The sequence below is a fragment of the Ailuropoda melanoleuca genome, chromosome 7 (genome assembly GCF_002007445.2).
Source record: "Ailuropoda melanoleuca isolate Jingjing chromosome 7, ASM200744v2, whole genome shotgun sequence".
Taxonomy (NCBI): Eukaryota; Metazoa; Chordata; class Mammalia; order Carnivora; family Ursidae; genus Ailuropoda; species Ailuropoda melanoleuca.
In genome coordinates this window covers 89,942,190-89,962,302 of record NC_048224.1, presented here as the reverse complement: position 1 = coordinate 89,962,302, position 20,113 = coordinate 89,942,190, and the positions used below count along the sequence as shown (strand labels likewise).

At 38.6% G+C, this 20,113-nt stretch overlaps 1 pseudogene; it reads left to right on the top strand.

Annotated features, from left to right (window-relative positions):
• The first annotated feature begins 8,372 nt into the window (after positions 1–8,372).
• Positions 8,373–9,380, top strand: LOC100479316 (annotated as a pseudogene).
• The last annotated feature ends 10,733 nt before the right edge of the window (positions 9,381–20,113 follow it).

Below are 20,113 nucleotides of genomic sequence, written 5' to 3'. Positions count from 1 at the left end.
AGACTCTTACCTAAAGAAAACAAACAGATCGTTATAAGGAGGGAGGTGGATAGAGGATGGGTGAAATAGGTGAAAGGGATTAAGAGTACAGGTATTTTGATATGATAAGCACTGAGTAGTGTACAGAATTATTAAATCACTATATTGTACACCTGAAACTAATACAACACTGTGTTAATTAAATTTTAATAAGTACATTTATTTAAAATTTAATAAATAAATAAATAAAAAGATGAATTTTATGGTGTGTGAACTTATATCTCAATAAAGCTGTAATTTAAAAAAATAATTATTTCCTTCCTATTGCTGAATAGTATTTCATAGGTTGTATGTACCACAGTTTGTTTAACCATTCACCCACTGAAAGGCATTTAGATTTGTTGCCAATTTTTGCCTATTACTAATAAAGGAATGATTGCTTGATGTGAAAAAAAATATCAATTTTTAAAATACACAAACATCTCTTATTCTCATGTTGAATCCACCCAGTTTGAGAGGAATTTGAGCCAAAATAATAATAATGTTTCAGTTAGCAGTTTTGTTTCTTAAATAATTTTTATAAACAGCCTGTAAGACTCCATTCTCTATTTCTTCACTTAACTAAGCTCATATACACTTTAAGTCACCATTTATGGTATCCAGATTCTGTACAGGAATTTAGAGAAAACAGCAGTTCTCTGCTTTGTCCAGTATCAGGGTCCATTGCTTTATTTCCTATAGGGGTTTTCTCACATGTTGGAAATATTTAGTGTATTGAGATATATATATATATATACTCTTTGTTTTCTGTCTCCTCCATTAGGATGTGCACTCCATCATAAGCAAGGCCATGTCTATTTTTTTCACCTGTTCCTAGCATTGCATCATGCATGGAGTTGGTGCTTATTATTGAAGAAACAAGTGAATGTGTTGGGTGCTTGTTTGCATTTATATAACAAACATCTGCATATACAGATCTCATCCTTTAGTAAATTACCTATCTTTGAGGGAGAGAGCTATTATTGCACCATTTTTTCTGGTTGTTATAGCAACCCACTGACCTCCAGAGCTACAAGTTAATCCTGATATATTTATTTTTCCCAGAAGACCAAACAGCATTTTCAGTTTTGAAATAATTATGCTGTTATAAAGCACATTTATCATACTATAAAAAGGCATTGAGAGGTTTTCTCTTTATCTTTTATGAGATGGCAGAGAACTAGAAAGGGGGAAAAATATGTTCAATCCGATATATGCTAAGAAAAAAACCCAAATAACAGCATGACCCTCTTCTCCATTCCTAACCTTTTCATATTTCCTCCAAGTTCTCTATATTTCCACAAGCATCTGTGAATTTGGTTGTGATTTTTATCCTAATTGTTAAAGTTTCAGCAAAATTTGTCTTCAGATATCTTAGTCTCATTAAATGAAATAACAGGGGGTGCCTGGGTGGATCAGTCAGTTGAACGTCTTCCTTTGGCTCAGGTCATGACCGCAGGGTCCTGGGACTGAGCCCTACATCAGGCTCCTTTCTCAGTGGGAAGTCTGATTCTCTCTCTCCCACTGCCCCTCCCCCCTGCTTATGCACACTCTCTCTCTCTTCTCTCAAATACTTAAATAAAATCTTTAAAAAAAAACCGTTTAAATGAAATAATATATGTAGTATATAATACAATGTTTACCATGAAGTATATTATCAATAAAGAATAGTGTCTAATAATATTATAGACAAAATGTTCAACATACCATAACAGGTATCAGTCATACCAAGATCCAAGAATATCCTAACTTGAATGAGATCATCAACTGAAGTCAACATACATGTATCATAAGTTGAAATTAAATTGCTTTAGTAACTTATTATAAAGTCTCTTGAAATGACTGGGAAAAAATATCAAATCTCAGCAAAGAGGTTGAAGTCATAAAAAATGAACCAAGTGGAAATTATAAAATTGAAAAATACAGTAACAAAGCAACTGTTCTACTGGATGGGCCCAAAACTATAGTGGAGATAACAGAAGATAGAATCAGTGTCCTTCAGGAAAGATCAGTAGAAAAAAATGAACAGAGCTTTAGGGACCTGTGGGACAATGACAAAACAGCCAAAATTTGTATCGTTAAAGTCCCATGAGGGGACGAAGAGACTGGGACTGAAAAAAATTTGAAGAAATGCTGAAAAATTCCCATATTTGTACAGAAATTTACATATTTAAGAAGCTGAGCAAACCCCAAATGGGATAAACCTAAATAAATCCATTCCATGACACACCATAATTAAAATTCTTGAAACTAGGGGCAGCTGGGTGGCTCAGTAGGTTGAGCACCGGACTCTTGGCTTTGGCTCAGGTCAAGATCTCATGGGTGGTGAGATGGAGCCCTGCCTTGGGTTCCTAGCTCAACAGGGAGTCTCCTTGAGATTCTCTCCCTCTGGCCCTCCCCCTACTTGCACACTCTCTCTCGAAAATAAAATAAATCTTGTTTAAAAAAATTCTTAAAACTGAAGACAAAAACTCTTGAAAGAAGTCAGAAAGAAATGACAGATTGCCTATAAGGCAATATCAATCCATCAGTGGATTTCTTATCCGAAATTGTGTCCAGTGCAAGGAAGTGGCACAGCACTTTTTAAATATGGAAAGAAAAGAACTATGAACTGCAAAGCCCACATCCAGCAAAACCATCCTCTAGGAATGAAGGGGAAATAATGACATTCACAGGTGAAAGAAAAAGAAAAGAATTTGTTGCTAGCAAATCCATTCTTAAAGACTAGAAAGGAAGGATGCCTGGGTGGCCTAGGCAGTTAAGCGTCTGCCTTCGGCTCAGGTCACGATCCCAGGGTCCTGGGATCAAGCCCTGCAGTGGGCTCTTTGCTCAGTGGGGAGCCTTCTTCTCCCTCTGCCTGCCATTCCCCTTGCTTGTGCTTGTTCTCTCTCTCTCTCTCTCTCTCTCTCTGATAAATAAATAAACCTTAAAAAAAAAAAAGAGGAAGGAAATGATAAAAGAAAGTATCTTTTAGTATTAGGAAGGAAGACGGAACAAGAGAAAGACCAGAAATATGAATACAGACAAACATATGTTATTAATTATACAATAGTATGTTTTGTAAATCATGTTTATAAATCATATTTGATGATTGAAAAAAATTATACCATCTGATATTCAAGATAATATGATTAAAAGTAGGGAGGATAAAGGGACCTAAGCGGAAGTGAGGTTTTCACACTTCACTCAAAATGGTAAAATGTTGATTATAATAGACTGTGATGTCACATATGTATATTTTATTTATTTTATTATAAAAATATTTTAGTTATTTATCTGTCAGAGAGAGAGAGAGGCAGGCAGAGGGAGAAGCAGGCTTCCCATTGAGCAAGGAGCCTGATTCAGGAGGTGATCCCAAGACCCCATGATCACGACCCAAGTCGAAGGCAGACGCTTAACCAACTGAGCCACCCAGGTGTCTCAACACATATGCATATTTTAATACCAAAGCCGTCACTAAAAAACATACAAATATATGCATTCAAAGATACTACAAGTAAATAGAAATAAATCCCCAACGATGTTTAAATAACTCACAGGAAGGCAAGATAAAAGAGAAAGAGGAACAAGAACCAGAGAAAACAAAGAGAAAAGAAATAATAAAATAGGAGGCTTAAATGCTAACATATCAATAATCATCTTAAATGCAAATCATCTAAATATACCAATCAAAAGATACGGATAAGCAGAGTAAATAAAAAACATGACATAATCATATATTGTTTATAAGAAATTCATTTCATTTTTTCCTTTTTTTAAAAAAAGATTTTATTTAAATTCAAGTAAGTTAACACATAGTGTATTATTAGTTTCAGGGGTAGAATTCAGTGATTGATCGCTTACATATAACAGCCAGTGCTCATCACAAGTGCTCTCCCTAATGCCCATCACACACTTACCCCTTCCCTCCACCCACCTCCCCTCAACCAAACCTCAGTTTGCCTCCCTCTCTGTTTTTATCTTACTTTTCCTTCCTTTCTCCTATGTTCATTGTTCATCTGTTTTGCTTCTTAAATTCCACGTATGAGTGAAACCATATAGCATTTGTCTCTCTCTGACTGACCTATTTCACTTAGCATAATACACTCTAGTTCCATCCACATCATTGCAAAAGGCAAGATTTCATCCTCTTGAATGGCTGAATAATATTCCATTGTGTGTGTGTGTTTTTCCAGAGTGCACCCCAGTTTGCATTCCCACCAACAGTGTAAAAGTGTTCCCCTTCCTCCACATCCTCACCAACATCTGTTGTTTCCTGAGTTGTTAATTTTGGTTTTGATTTGAGTTTCTCTGATGATGAGTGATGTCAAGCATCTTTTCGTGTGTCAGCCATCCGTATGTCTTCTTTGGAGACATGTCTGTTCATGTTTTCTGCCCATTTTAAAATAGATTTTATTTATCTATTTGAGAGAGAGAGAGAGAGAGAGAGAGAGAGAGAGAGAGAGAGAGAGAGAGAAAGAGCGGAGGGAAGAGCAAAGGGAGTAGACTCCCCACTGAGCAGGGAGCTGGACGTAGGCACTGGACCCGATCCCAGGACCCTGGGATCATGACCTGAGCTGAAGGCAGACGCTTAAACAACTGAGTCACCCAAGTGCCCAGTCCTCTGCCCACTTTTTAATTGGTTTTCTCTTGCGTCTATATCACTTTTCTGTTCTAATCTTTATTATTTCCCTTCTTCTGCTAGCTTTAGGCTTTATTTGCTGTTCCTTTCCTAGGTCCTTTAGATGTAAGGTTAGGTTGTGTATTTGAGATTTGTCTTGCTTCTTGAGGTAGGCCTGTGTTGCTATATACTTCCCTCTTAGGACCACTTTTGTTGCACCCCAAAGTTTTGGACAGTCATGTTTTCATTTTCATTTGCTTCCATGTATTTTTAAAAAATTTCTTCTTTAATTTCCTGGTTAACCCATTCATTCTTTAGTAGGATGTTCTTTAACCTACATGTATTTGTGGTCTGTCCAAATTTTTTCTTATGATTGACTTCAAGTTTCATAGCATTGTGGTTGGAAATTATGCATGGTATGATCTCAATCTTTTTGTACTGGTTGAGGCCTGATTTGCGACCCAGTATGTGATCTGTCCTGGAGAATGTTCCATGTGTCTCAAAAAGAATGTGTTTTCTGCTGCTTTAGGATGGAATGTTCTGAATATATCTGTTAAGTCCATCTGGTCCAGGGTATCATTCAAAGCCCTTATTTCCTTGTTGATCTTCTGCTTAGATGATCTGTCCCTTGCTGTGAGTGGGTGTTAAAGTCTCCTACTATTATTGTATTATTTCTTTATGTTTGATATTTATTGATTTATATCTTTGGGTGCTCCCAAGTTGGGGGCATAAATATTTACAGTCGTTAGATCTTTTTGCTGGATAGAGCCCTTTATTGATATAGTGCCCTCCTTCAGCTCTTGTTACAGTCTTTGGTTTAAAATCTGGTGTGTTTGATATACTCATGATATAAGTATGATAAAGTACTCGAGCTTTCTTTTGATGCCCATTAGCATGATAAATCACTCTCCACCCCCTCACTTTCAATCTGGAGATTTCTTTGGGTCTAAAATGAGTCTCTTATAAGCAGCATATCAATGGGTCTTGTTTTTTAATGCATTCCTATACCCTCCGTCTTTTGACTGGAACATGTAGTCCATTTACATTCAGAGTAATTACTGAAAGATATGAATTTAGTGCCATTGTATTACCTGTAAAGTCGCTGTTCCTGTAGATTGTGTCTGTTCCTTTCTAGTCTTCGTTACTTTTAGTCTTTTCCACTCAAAGGATCCCCTTGAATATTTCTTTTGGAGCTGGTTTAGTGCTCATGAACTCATTTAGTTTTTATTTGCCTGAGAAACTCTTTACCTCTCCTTCTGTTCTGAATGACAGCCTTGCTGGATAAAGTATTCTTGGCTGCATATTCTTCCCATTCAGCAGGGTGAATACATCATGCCACTCTCTTCTGGCCTGCCACATTTCTGTGGGTAGATCTAACCTTTTTGTCCTCCCTTCTTTTCCCTTGCTCCTTTCAGAGTCTTTTTCCTATCTCTGTATTTTGCAAATTTTACTACAATATGTCTTGGTGTTGGCAGTGCTTTTGTTGAATTTAATGGGAGTTCTCTGTGTCTCCTGGATTTGGATGTCTGTTTCTTTTTCCAGATTGGGGAAGTTTTCAGTAATTTGCTCAAATGAACCTTTGCCCCCTTTTCTCTCTCTTCTGGAACTCCTATAATATGAATGTTACTAAGTTTTATGAAGTTGCTGAGTTCCCGAAGCCTACCTTCATGATCCAATAATTTTCTTTCCCTCTTCTTTTCAGCTTCATTTCCTCCCATAATTTTGTGTTCTCTATCACTTATTCATTCCTCTGCTTCTTCCATTCTCGATGTATTGACGATTACCTTCTGTTGGTTTTGCATCTTGATTATAGCATTTTTTATTTCAGTCTGACTAATTTTTAGGTCTTTTATCTCTGCAGTAAGGGACTCCCTGTTGTCCTCTATGCTTTGCTCAAGCCCAGCTAGTATCCTTATGATTGTTGTTTTAAATTATGGTTCAAGCATATTACTCAAATCTGTTTTGATTAGATCCCTGGCCATGACCTTTTCTTGTTCTTTCTTTTGGGATGAATCCCTCTGTCTTGGCATTTTGTCTATGTCTCTGTCTTCTGTGCATAAGGAAAGCCTGTTATGTTTCCTGCTTCTGAGAGTAATGCCAGGGTCTGGCACTTCAGGATGTGTTTCTGGTATATGCTGTGTGTACTTTGTTGTGTTTTGGCTGCTCTTTCCCTCAGGTCAGTCCTCTGAAGAGTTTCTCCTTGCCTGTAGTGGGGAGTGTTTGGACCTTGTCCAGTGTATGGTGAGTTTTAAATAGGTGTGCTCTGGTCTGCTTGTTAAAAGAGGCTGGATCCTATTTCCACCAGAGCTGAAGCTTGCAGCACTCTAGAGTTAGTAGACTTGGTGCATGTGGTGGGTTTGTGCTGGTCTTTTGGGGGAGGGGTCGACTGCTGTTCTGGCTCTCAGGGCCACATGTCCTAATAAAAAAAGGACCTTCAGAACACGGTGGGCAGGGCTTGGTGTAAGCAGCTCCAGCCTCCACTGTGGGTCCTGTGCTGCTCACTGAAGTCCCTCTGTGCTGCTGGGCAGTGGGAAAATGACATCAGCCCAGTCTCTTGCCCTGGAGAGGGGAGTTTGTGCCTGCCATTGTTCAGGAATCCCTCACAGAAGAATAAACAGTCTCCATTCGTGTGTCCCAGGCATTCCTCAGATCCCTGTCTTAACCCTGTCTGGATCCAAGCTTTCTGCCCACCTGGTGGCGCAGTGCTCCTTTGTTTAACCTCAGGTGCACAGGCTGAGTTTCAAAACTCCAAACTCCAGGCACCCGGCTCAGCCTGGACCCACACTGATCCTCTGGGGGAAGGTCTCCCTGCACTGTGGCTGATGTCGGTTTGATACAGAAGGACAATTCCATGAACTTGCAGGGGCTTGGAGTTTATGGTAAAGTGTAGCAAAAAACTGGCATCCAGGTGCCCTCAGCAGGTGTCTCTGCTCATGTGCTAATGAATGGGGCAGTGCAATGGCACCCACTGGCTCTTTTGTCCCTTGAGAGGCAGGACCATCTCTCCTAAATGCACTCCAAGAAGGGGAACTGTCCCAATGTAACCCAGGGGATCCTCAGACCACACTGTCCACTCCCGGGCCTCTGCCCTACTTCTCCACAGAAGGACTGCTATGCCCTGTAGGCTCTGCCTGGCAGTGGCTTCTAGAACTTCAGTCTTTGACTCACTGCTTGCAAAACTTGCTGTAATCAGCCCTTCTCGTTTTCCCCATCAATGGTTTTGGGGAAGTGTTTTTCTTGTGCAATTCCCTGCACATTGCTCTCTCTTTCTCTTTCTCTTTCTCATCTCTCTGTGATCAGGGCTCCTTCCCCTCTGCAGCATGTGTGATTCTTTTGTCCCCCAAATCATGTCTCCACACCTCTTGCCTTCCACAATGTGACCTCTTTTCTTCCTCTAGTTGTACACTTTGTTCTCTCAGTCCTCAGATTGATTTCTTGGGTGTTTGGAATGATTTGATATTTATCTAGGGGTTTGAGGGACAAGGTAAGCATCGGGTCTTCCTACTACTCCACCATCTTAACTCCTCCCCCCAATTGGATATTTCTTTGATGTTGAATGGTATAAGTTCTTTTTTATTTGGATGCTAACCATTTATTGGCTATGTCATTGGCAAACATCTTCTCTGATTCAGTAGGCTGTCTTTTAGTTTTGTCGGTTGTTTCCTTTGCTGTGTAGAAGCCTTTTATTTTGATATAGCCCCAATGGTTTATTTTTGCTATTGTTTCCCTTGCCTCAGGTGGTATATCTAGAAAAATGTTGCAAGCCCCCAACATGGAGAGGCAGGTTCCAAGGCAGCAGAACCTGGCCGAGCCTGGGTGACGGTGGCCCGCGGTTCTCTCACAGTCGTCCAGAATTCTAAGGCTTTCTGCAGAGATTTAAAAAATGGCAACAAATGAAAGTATTAGCATCTTTAGTTCAGCATCCTTGGCTATGGAGTATGTAGATTCACTTTTACCTGAGAACCTTCTAGAAGAACAATTTAAAAATGCTTGAAACTGTATGTTGAATAATTATATAAAGTTCCAGATTGCAACTTGGGGATCCTTGATAGTTCATGAGGTCCTTTATTTCTTGTTCTGTTTACCTGAATTTTTGTTTCAATTTATACCTTCCATGAAAAAGTACAAAATTCAAAAGGATAAACCAGAAACATGGAAAACCAGTGGAAATGCTTTAAAGTACTTCTCTTTAATCACTTTTGTATCCAGCCTCCTTTGATCTGTGGAACTTATTATTTTACAGAGTATTTTAATATACCTTATGATTGGGAAAGAATGCCAAGATGGTATATGCTTTTGGCAAGATGCTTTGGCTGTGCAGTGGTTGGCACTGTTTCCTACATAGGCTCTTACATCACAAAAGAATATAGAAATATATTCATAAAGCTCATCATGAGTTTCAGGCTCCATTTGGAATGGAAGCTGAATATGCACATCCCTTGGAAACTCTGATTCTTGGAACTGGATTTTTTATTGGAATCACGCTTTTATGTAATCACGTCACTCTCCTTTGGGCATGGGTGACTATTCATTTGATAGAAACTATTGATGTCCATAGTGGTTATGACATTCCACTCAACCCTTTAAATCTGATCCCTTTCTATGCTATGCTGGTTCTTGGCATCATGATTTCCACCACATTGAACTTCATCAGAAACTATGCTTCAACATTTACGTGGTGGGATAGAATTTTCAGAATAGACTCTCAATTTGTTGCCTGCAATGAAAAGATGAAGAAGACTGAGAAAAAGACTGAATAAATATCTCATCTAAACCTCCCTGAAGATACACACTTTCCTGAATTGGAGCGAGTAGCTAACATTGCTTCTGCAGAGCTGAAATAAACATGTGTCTTGGCTGCTAAGTGATACAAAGAACATTAACAATCTTTAATTATCTTTCTAGTGGGAACTTTCTCTACTTTACATAAAACTTCTGTATGTGTAGAAAAAAGTAAATACATATTTAAGTACGATTTTCATGTGGAAGTTGTAAAGGCCATGCTGCTAACCATACAGAAAGGTTTTAAGTAATGGAGGAAGTATTAACCTATGTCTTTCCCCCAGTAATACCACAGGCCTGAAGTTGAAATTGGTCTTTAAAATCTTTTAAATATATAGTGGCCATTTCAGAAACTCTTAGTAGGGTGTTGGCCTCCTACTGAACTTTAAATATTATTTAGAATTTGCCTAAACTCAAAGCATCAGGGGTTGAATCATATCAATTGACAGTGTGAGTGAGTCTGCCGAATCGGGAATAGCCAGAGAACTTCACTCTTGTCCTGAGCCGACTGGTTTGGGGTGATTCTCTTTCTTTGGGAAATCTTTTGGGATTGCACTTTACTACCGGTATCTATAAATTAAGGCATTTCTGAATTGTAGTAAGTGGAATATTTTAGTCTAAAGGTTTTCAGGTTACTCAAATTTTTTTAAAAATTGAGCTTTATTTCTATTTACCCTTTCATTTTTGTATAACAAGTTTTCATTATACTTTAAACTGTATCTTCAGAAGTGAACTGACTTGCTGTATTTGCACTTTGAACTATTGAAATACTGTGATTTTTTTTGTCTGAAAGAAGAAAAGAAAAAAGGAAAGAAAAGAAAAGAAAAGAAAAAAAAGAAAAGAAAAGAAAAGAAAAATGTTGCTAAGATAGAGTCAGAGAAATTACTGCCTGTGCTCTCTTCTAGGATTTTTATGGTTTCGGGTCTCACATTTAGGTCTTTAGTCCATTGTGAGTATATTTTTGTGTGTGGTCTAAGAAAATAGTCCAGTTTCAATCTTTTGCATGTAGCTGTCTGGTTTTCCCCACACCATTTATTGAAGAGACTTTTTTCCATTGCATATTTTGCCTCTTTAGTGAATGATTAATTGACCATAAAAGCGTGGGTTTATTTCTGAGCCTCTATTCTGTTCTATTGGTCTATGTCTATTTTTATGCCAGTACCATACTGTTTTGATCACTACAGCTTTGTAGTATATCTTGAAATATGGGATTGTGGCACCTTCATCTTTCTTCTTCTTTTTTTCAGATTGCTTTGGTTATTCAGGTTCTTTCATTGTTCAATACAAATTTTAAGATTATCTGTTCTAGTTCTGTGAAAAACGTTGGTATTTTGATAGCAATTGCATATAAATATGTACATTGATTTGTGTAAAATGGATATTTTAAAGATATTTGTTCTGCTAATCCATGCTCGTGGAATATCTTTCCATTTGTTTGTGTCATCTTCAATTTCCTTCATCCGTGTTTTATGATTTTCAGAGCATAAGTTTTTCACCTCCTTGGTTAAGTTTATTCCTATGTATTTTATTATTTTGGGTGCAATTATAAATGGGATTGTTCTTCTAATTTCTCTTTCTACTACTTCATTATTAGTGTTTACAAATGCAATGATTTCTGTATATTGATTTTGTATCCCGAGACCTTACTGATTTTTGTTTATTGGGAGATTTTTGATTACTGATTCAATTTAATTGCTGGTAATCTGTCTGTTCAGATTTTCTACTTTTTTCCTGATACAGTTTTGGGAGGTTACATGTTTCTAGGAATTTATCCATTGCTTCTAGGTTGTCCCATTTTTTGGCATATATTTTATCATAATTAGCTCTTATAATCCTTTATTTTTCTGTACTGTCGGTTATCATTTTTCTTTCATTTCTGATTTTGGGTTGTCTCTCTTCTTAAAAATTATTAAAAAAATTTTTTTTTCTTTTGGGGCGCCTGGGTGGCAAAACGGTTAAGCATCTGCCTTCAGCTCAGGGCGTGATCCTGGTGTTATGGGATCGAGCCCCACATCAGTCTCCTCCGCTATGAGCCTGCTTCTTCCTCTCCCACTCCCCCTGCTTGTGTTCCCTCTCTAGCTGGCTGTCTCTATCTCTGTCGAATAAATAAATAAAATCTTTAAAAAAATTTTTTTTTCTTTTGAGAGTGAGAGAGCACAAGCAGGGGGAGGGGCAGAGGGAGAGGGAGGAGGAGAATCTTAAGCAGGCTCTATGCCTAGTGCAAAGCCCAATGCAGGGCTCGATCTCATGGTGCTTAACCAACTGAGCCACCCAGGCATGACCCCCCCCCCCTTTTTTGAGTGAGTCTTGCTAAATATTTATCAATTTTGTTGATCTTTTCAAAGAACCAGCTTCTGGTTTCATTGATCGTTTCATTTATTTTTTTAGTTTCTATTTCATTTATTTCTGCTCTAATCTTTATTGTTTCCTTCCTTCTACTGGTTTTGGGTTTTGTTTGTTCTTCTTTTTCTATCTCTTTTAGGTGTGAGGTTAGCTTGTTTATTTAGATTTTTCTTGCTTCTTGAAGTTGGCCTGTATTGCTATAAACTTGTCAGCTTTTGCTATATCCCAAAGAGTCCAGACCATTGTGTTTTCATTCTCATTTGCTTTTATATATTTTTTATATATTTTTTTATTTTCTCTATGATTTTCTTGTTGACTCATTCATCTTTTAGTAGCATGTTTTTTAACCTCTGTCTATTTGTGTTTCTTCCAGATTTTTTCTTGTGGTTGATTTCTAGTTTCATAGCAGTGGTGTTGGAAAAGATGCATAGTATGACTTTGATTTTTTTCATTTGTTAAGACTTGTTTTGTGGCCTAATATGTGATCAGTTCTGGAGAATGTTCCTTGTGCACCTGAAAAGAATGTATTCTGCTGTTTCAGGATGGAATGTTCATACTATATCTATTAGATTCATCGGGTCCAATGTGTCATTCAAAGTCACTGTTTCCTTTTTAATTTTCTGTCTGGATGATCCATTGATGTAGGTGGGGTGTTAAAGTCTCCTACTAATATGTTATTACTATCTGTTACTTCCTTTATGTTTGCTATTAACTGCTGTAAGTATTTGGGTGTTCCCATGTTGGGTGCATAAATATTTACAATTGTTATATCTCCTTGTTGGATTGTTCCCATTATGATTATACAGCATCCTTTGTCTTGCTACAGGCTTTGTCAAAATGTCTATTTTGTTGATATAAATATTACTATCCTGGCTTTCTTTTCACTTCCATTTGCATGATAAATGCTTTTCCATCCCTTCACTTTAAAAAAAAAGATTTGGTTTATTTATTTATTTGACAGAGAGGTGAGAGAGAGCATGAGCAGGGAGGAGCAGAGGAAAGGGACAAGCAGACTCTGTGCTGAGCATGGAGACCAATGAAGGGCTCGATCCCATGACCTTGAGATCATGAACTGAGGTGAAATCAAGAGTCGGATGCTTAATCAACTGAGCCACCCAGGTGCCCCTCCATCTTTTCACTTTCAATCTGCATGTGTCTTTAGGTCTGAAATGAATCTCTTGTAGGCAGCATATGGGTTTTTTCTTCCAGCACATTGAATATACCATGCCTCTCTTTTCTGGCATGCAATGTTTCTGCTGATAAATCAGCTGTTAGGCTACAGGGTTTCCCTTGTATATAACTGATTTCATTTTTCTTGCTAGTTTGAAAATTCTCTCTATCACTACTTTTTGCCATTTTAATTACTATGTGTCTTGGTGTGGACCTCCTTGGGTTGATTTTGTTGGGTTCTGTGCCTCCTGGATCTGGAAGTCTTTTCCTTCCCCAGATTCAGCAAGTTTTCAGCTATTATTTGTTCAAATACATTTTCTGCCCCTCTTCTCTATCTTCTCCCTCTGGGATCCCTATAATGTGAATCTTACTATGCTTGTTGGTGTCACTGAATTCCCTCAATCTATTTTCATTTTTTTATTATTCTTGGTTTCTCTCTCCTGTTCAGCTTGATTGCTTTCCATAGTGTATTTTAAATTTCAGTTATTGAGTTCTTTATCTCTGGTTCTTTTTTATGTTGTCTATCTCTTTGTTGAGGGTCTCACTGAGGTCCTCCACTCTTTTCTCAAATCCAGTGAGTATCTTTATGACCATTACTTTCTATCTGGAAAAAAATTTCTCTATCAGGCATATTATTTATCTCTGTTTCATTTAGCTATCTTATTAGGATTTTGTCCTGTTCTTTAATTTGGAACATAATCCTCTGTCTCCTCATTTTATCAAATTCTCTGTATCTGCTTCTATGTATTAGAAAAGTCAGTTATGTCTCCTCTTGCAAATAGTGACTTTATGAAAAAGAGATCCTGCCGTGCCCTGCAGTACAATGTCCTCTGTTCACCAGAACCTGATACCTCAGGGGCTTCTCCTCTGTGTGTTACCTGCACAATACTGTTGTGGTTGAGCAGCATTTGCCTTAAGTCCAGTCATTTGCAATGGTTTGCTTTGCCTTCTGTTGAGTCAGACAAGACATTTGCCAGAGCTACAGTAGCACTGAACTGCAGGGCGCTCTCTCTGTGTTATCCCTTGAGCAGCTCTTGTTGGTCAGTATGACCTGCAGTTAGACCAGATGTCTGCCTCCAGTCCACTGGTGGGAACTCAGTTAGATTTGTATGTGGGATTATCTTCTCTCCCCAAGGCAGCAGTCACTTTGGAAGGGTGCTGGCCCCTGTCAGGGCTGTTTGCCCAATGCCAAGTTTGTGGCACTGCTTTGGATTGACTCCTGCCAAGGGCACGTTGGAGGGGGCAGGTCTGCAGGAGAACACAAGGTCAAGACATGCAATTAGCAAGGTCCGTGCTGGTACTTTGAGGGAGGGGCCTTGCAGCCATCTGGGAAAACTCTCATAATGGCCGGGATGGAGGATGTGTGTCTGCAGGAGAACATGGGTGGTGGTGGGGCACAGTGTTACAAAGCTAGGTGAAAAGTGTTGGTGATGTGCTGGTTCCCACAGGTGTCCATGTATCTAGGCTGAGGGGTGGGTGGGGGAGGAAAATGGCACCTTCCCACCAGTCAGATGTTTTTGGAGAAGTCTCCCACAGATCCCTACCCCTCCAGCACACACTCTGAGATGAGTAAATAAATCTCCCTCATATAACCCAGGAATTTTTCAAACTGCTGCTTCTATGTTGTATGTCAGTGGGGCTGTTTGTTTTGCTTTCTCTTTAAAGATATGGACTCAAGTTCCTATCACCCTCTGGCTCTCTCAGAGCTGAGCTCACTGATATTAAAAGTTCCAGGTGTTAAGTCACACTGATCATAAGAATTTCTGATGTTACAGGGATGTTCTGTATGGTGACTAACATAATATAATAAAACATTAAAATTAAAAAAAAAAAGAATTTCTGATGTTAGTCCCCTCTGGTTTTCAAAGCCAAAAGTTTTGGGGATTTGTCTTTCCAGTGTGAGCCCCTATGCCTGGGGGACCTGGTGGCAGTTTGCTCCTCTCCCCTCTTTTCACCCAGTGGCATCCCTCCCTCTCAGAGACTGTGGCTCCTGGACATATCTCTTCCCTTCTTACTCTCTTCAGTGTGGTCTTTTCTCTACATTTAACTGTGGAGAGACTGTCCTGCCAGTCTGACCCAGTCTTTGGGTCATTTTCTGGGTTATTGATACTGATGGGGTTGTTATTTAGGTGTATTCAAGGGGCAAGGTAAGTCTAGGATCCTCCATTCCACCATCCTCCTCAGAAGTCTCCGTGAAGTTCATCCTTTTAAAGTTTACAATTTACTCATTTTTACTATAGTCATGATATAAAAACTAGATATCTAGGGGTGTCTGGGTGGCTCAGTTGGCTAAGGTATGACTCTTGTTTCAGCTCAGGTCTTAATCTAAGGGTCATGAGCTCAATCCCCGTGTTGGGCTCTGTGCTGGCTGTGCAGCCTACTTAAAATAAAACCAAAAACAACTAGATATCTAAACTATTTAGATGTTGTACAACAATCACCACAAATTTCAAAATATTTTCATTGCCCCCCGAAACTCCATACTAATTATTAGCAATGAATATCCATTTCCTCCTGGCCCTCCATATGCCCAGCCCCTGTGTCCTCAGTAACCACCATTCTCCTTTCTGTCTCCATGGTTTTGCTTATTCTGGATATTTCATTTAAATGGAATTACATGGGGGTCACCTGGGTGACTCAGTCGGTTAAGCATCTGCCTTCGGCTTAGGTGATGATCCTGGGGTCCTGGGATCGAGCCCCACATTAGGCTCCCTGCTCAGCAGAGAGTCTGCTTGTCCCTCTCCCTGTGCCCCTCCCCCAGCTCGTGTTCTCTCTTCTAACAAATAAATAAAATCTTTTAAAAAAATAAATGGACTCATACAATATGTGCCCACTGTGTTTGGCTTCTTTAGCTTAACATAATGTTCTCAAGGTTCATCCATGTCATAACGTGTATCAGAACTCGATTTCTACTTATGGCCAAATACTCCTCCATGGTGTTGATCTTGGCATTTTTTCATCCATTTATCACTTAATGGGCATTTGTGTTTTTTTTCTACTTTTTGTCAGTTATGAATAATGCTTCTATGAATATTTGTGTACCAGTTTTTTCTAGATATATGTTTTCAATTCTCTTGGGTATATACCTAAAAGTGATATTGTTGGGTCATATGGTAACTCTATGTTTAACTTTTTGAGGAACTGCAAATGGTTTTCCAAAGCAACTGCGCCATGTTATTTTTTTTTAATTTAAAAATTATTATTAAAAAAAGATTTTCTTTATTTTAGAGAGAGAGCAAGAGAATATGAGCAGGGGGATGGGCAGAGGGAGAAGGAGAGAATCTCAAGCCAACTCCACACTGAGCCTGACATGGCGTTTGATCTCACAACCCTGAGATCATGACCTGAGCCAGAATCAGGATTTGGATGCTTAACTGAGTCACCCAGGCACCCCAGCAACTGCACTATTTTAGATTCTCACCAGCAGTTATGAGGATTTCATTTTTTCCATGTCTTTCCCAGCTCTTGTTATTTTCAAGTTTTTTCTTGTTGCTATTTATTTCATTTTATTCTTTTTTTTTTTTTGAAGAACTTATTTTTAAGTAATCTTCACACCCAAAGTGGGGCTTGAACCCACAATCCTGAGATCAGAAGTCACAAGCCCCACAGACGCTGCCAGCCAGGCAGGCGTCCCTCATTTTGTTTTTGATTCTAGCAATCCATGTGGGTGTGAAGTGGTTTTGACTTACATTTCCTTTAATGACTGTTGATGTTGAGCGTATTTTCTTGTGCTTGTTGGCACTTGTATAGCTTCTTTGGAGAAATTCTTTCTCCATTTTCAATTGGGTTGTTTGTACTTTTACTATGAAATTGTGTAAGTTCTTTACATATAGTAGACACAAGTATCTTATCAAATACATAATTTGCCAATATTTTCTCCCTTTACATTGTCTTCTCATTTTACTGATGGTATCATATGAAGCACAAATTTTAATTTTTATTAAGACCCATTTACTTATTTTTTCTTTTTGTTTTGTCACTGACTTTTTTTTTTTTTAAACAGAAGCCTTGTATGTCAACCTTTTTTCATAGAGTGTACTCTGAAATAGGTCAAATAAAGACAAGTCCTGATAATGGGGTTTTTAGAGGAGCCATGAGAGAAGCAAATCTCTGGGGATAGCGCTTTTAGGGATCTCCAAATCCATTATGTCTCCTCCAGTGGCTGCTAAACCGCTATTTTTTACAGGCACTGTAGTTGTGAAGCTGTTGAATTTTAAGGTTCCCATAAAGCTGAGGTGAGAAGGATGGGATTAGGGCATGTTAAAATGTCACAAGGCTTACTGCTCTTACCAAGATTCATCTGTTTTTCTTGAATGAACACTTCTTGGCCTTTAGTTAATTTCCATAGTTCTAATAAAGTTATTTTAAGAGTTTTTGCTAGTGTTTTCTTTGCTTTCATGGAGGGGAAGATTTGGGGGGGATTGTTACTACACCATTTGGAATGTCTACATCTAGAAGTGAATTACTGATATACAGAAAACTTAGACAAATCTCAAGAGAGTTATACTAGATGAAAAAAATCTCAAAAGGTTACATACCATATGATGCCATTTATATGACATTCTTTAAATTAAAAAACTACAGATATGGATTACAGACTAGGTTTGGCAAGGGTTAGGGAAGTGAGGAGGGGAAAGGCTGTGGTTATAAAAGCATAGCAATTATGAAAGTCCTAGATGGCATCTTCTTCCAATAGGAGGCTTTTAAATCTACACTGAAAATGTGTTGCTTAGTGTAGCCAGCTTTATCAATGATCTTAGCCAGATCCGAATCACTGGCTGCATCTTCTCCATCAGCACTTGCTGCCTCACCTTGCACCTTGAACTTTCATGTTATGGAGAAGCCGTCTTTCTTTAAATCTCATGAACCAACTTCTGCTAGTTTCCAGCTTTTCTGCAGCTCCCTCACCTCTCTCAGCCTTCCTAGAATTACACAGAGTTAGGGCCTTGCTCTAGTTTAGGCTTTGTCTTAAGAGAATGTTGTGGCTGGCTTGATTCTCTATCCAAACCACTCAAACTTCCTCCATCTCAACAATAAGGCTGTTTCACTTTCTTATCATTTGTTGTTCCCTGGAGTAGCACCTTTTATTTCCTTCAGGAACTTTTCCTTTGCATTCACAACTTGGCTGTTTGGTGCAAGATGCCTCGTTTTGGGGCTGTTTTGGCTCTTGGCATGCCTTCCTTGCTGTATTTAATGATAATGAGCTCCAGCTTTTCATTTAAAGTGAGAGACATGCAAATCTTTCTTTCACTTGAAGACCTAGGGGACACTATAGGGTTATTCAATGGTCTAATTTCAATATTGCTGTATCTCAGGGAATAGGGAGACCCAAGGAGAGGAAGAGAGACAGGGAAACAGCAGATCAGTGGAGCAGTCAGAATACACAAAACTTTTATTCATTAAGCTTGCCATCTTTTATTTTATTTTATTTTTTGAGAGAGAGAGAGAGGGGGCACACAGTGGGAGAGGCAGAGGGAGAGGGAGAGAGAGAATCTTAAGCAGGCTCCACACCCAGGGCAGAGTCTGATGCGGGGCTTGATCCCACAACCCTGAGATAATGACCTGAGCCAAAATCAAGAGTTGATGCTTAACTGACTGAGCCACCCAGGTGCCCTTAAGCTTGCCATCTTATATGGTTTGTGGTACCCCAGAATAATTACTATAGTAACTTAAAAGATCACTGATTATAGACCATCATAACAAATATAATCATGAAAATTTGGAAATATTTACCAAAATGTGACACAGAAACATAAAGTGAGCAAATGCTGTTGGAAAAATGATGCCAATAGGCTGGCTCCATGCAGGAGTGTCAAAAGCTTTCAATTTGTAAAGACAAAAACCAAAAAACAAAAAAACCCAACACAATATCTGTGAAGTGCAATAAAACAAAGCACAGTAAATCAAGGTGTGCCTGTATTACAAAACTATAATAATTATAACAGTTTGTCACTGGCCTAAATAGAGACACATAGATCAACAGAACATAATAGCCCAGAAATAAACTCTTGCATACAAGGTCAATCAATATTTGACAAGGAAGTCAAGAACGGCCAATGAGGAAAGAATAGTTTCTAACAAGTTTTGCTGAGAAAACTGGACAACCACATAGAGAAAAACAAATAGGACCCTTAGCTTACAGAGATCTTATTTTATTTTATTTTTTAAAGATTTTATTTATTTGACAGAGATAGAGACAGCCAGCGAGAGAGGGAACACAAGCAGGGGGAGTGGGAGAGGAAGAAGCAGGCTCATAGTGGAGGAGCCTGACGTGGGGCTCGATAGCATAACGCCGGGATCACGCCCTGAGCCGAAGGCAGACGCTTAACTGCTGTGCCACCCAGGCGCCCCTAGAGATCTTATTTTAAACACTTGGTTGTGCCTCACCTTTCTCCAAATGTTCTGAGTCTCCTGACAAGCAATTCAGTTGGTTGATTCCAGCTCTCAACCTGTCTCTTCTCTTGAACATTTACAGAGCCAGCAGACAGTCAACATGGGACAAAGAAAGGACCTGAGTTCCTAGAAAATCAGAAATTGACTATATTAAAAGTTCTTGACATTTCAGAGACCACAAGCATTAAATCATATGGTTATTTTAATTTTGATTCGAGCTGTAATTCAAAAGTTCACGATGAGAAATGTGTAGACTTTTTGATATAAATTTATTGCCTTTTGAAATAAAGTGACAATCATATCTTTAAATCTGAACCTTGATACTGTGCAAATTGATTCAAATTTAGACTGTTTTATTGCTTCTCACACTTACATTCAAATGGTATTCAGTGAGTACACAGAGGTAGTATTTGAGAAAGTGTACTTTATCGTTACCTTGACATATTTAATACCATAACTGTGAATTTTAATATAAGAAAACTTTGAAATTTATCAAGTTAGCTCAATGCCCTGATTTGAGATTATTGAAGTATATCTGAACTGAAATGATCAAAATGCAATACTAAAAATATAAATAGTATAAATACCAAATATAACATTAAAAATAAAAGCATAATGTAACACTTTAAAAATAATACTGTGCATTTTATTTTTTTAAAGATATTTTATTTATTTTTGAGAGAGAGAGAGATTGAGAACGAGCAGGGGGCGGGGGGAGGGACAGAGGGAGAAGCAGACTTCCCTCTGAGCAGGGAACCCGATGTGGGACTCAATCCCAGGACCCTGGGATCATGACCCAAGCTGAAC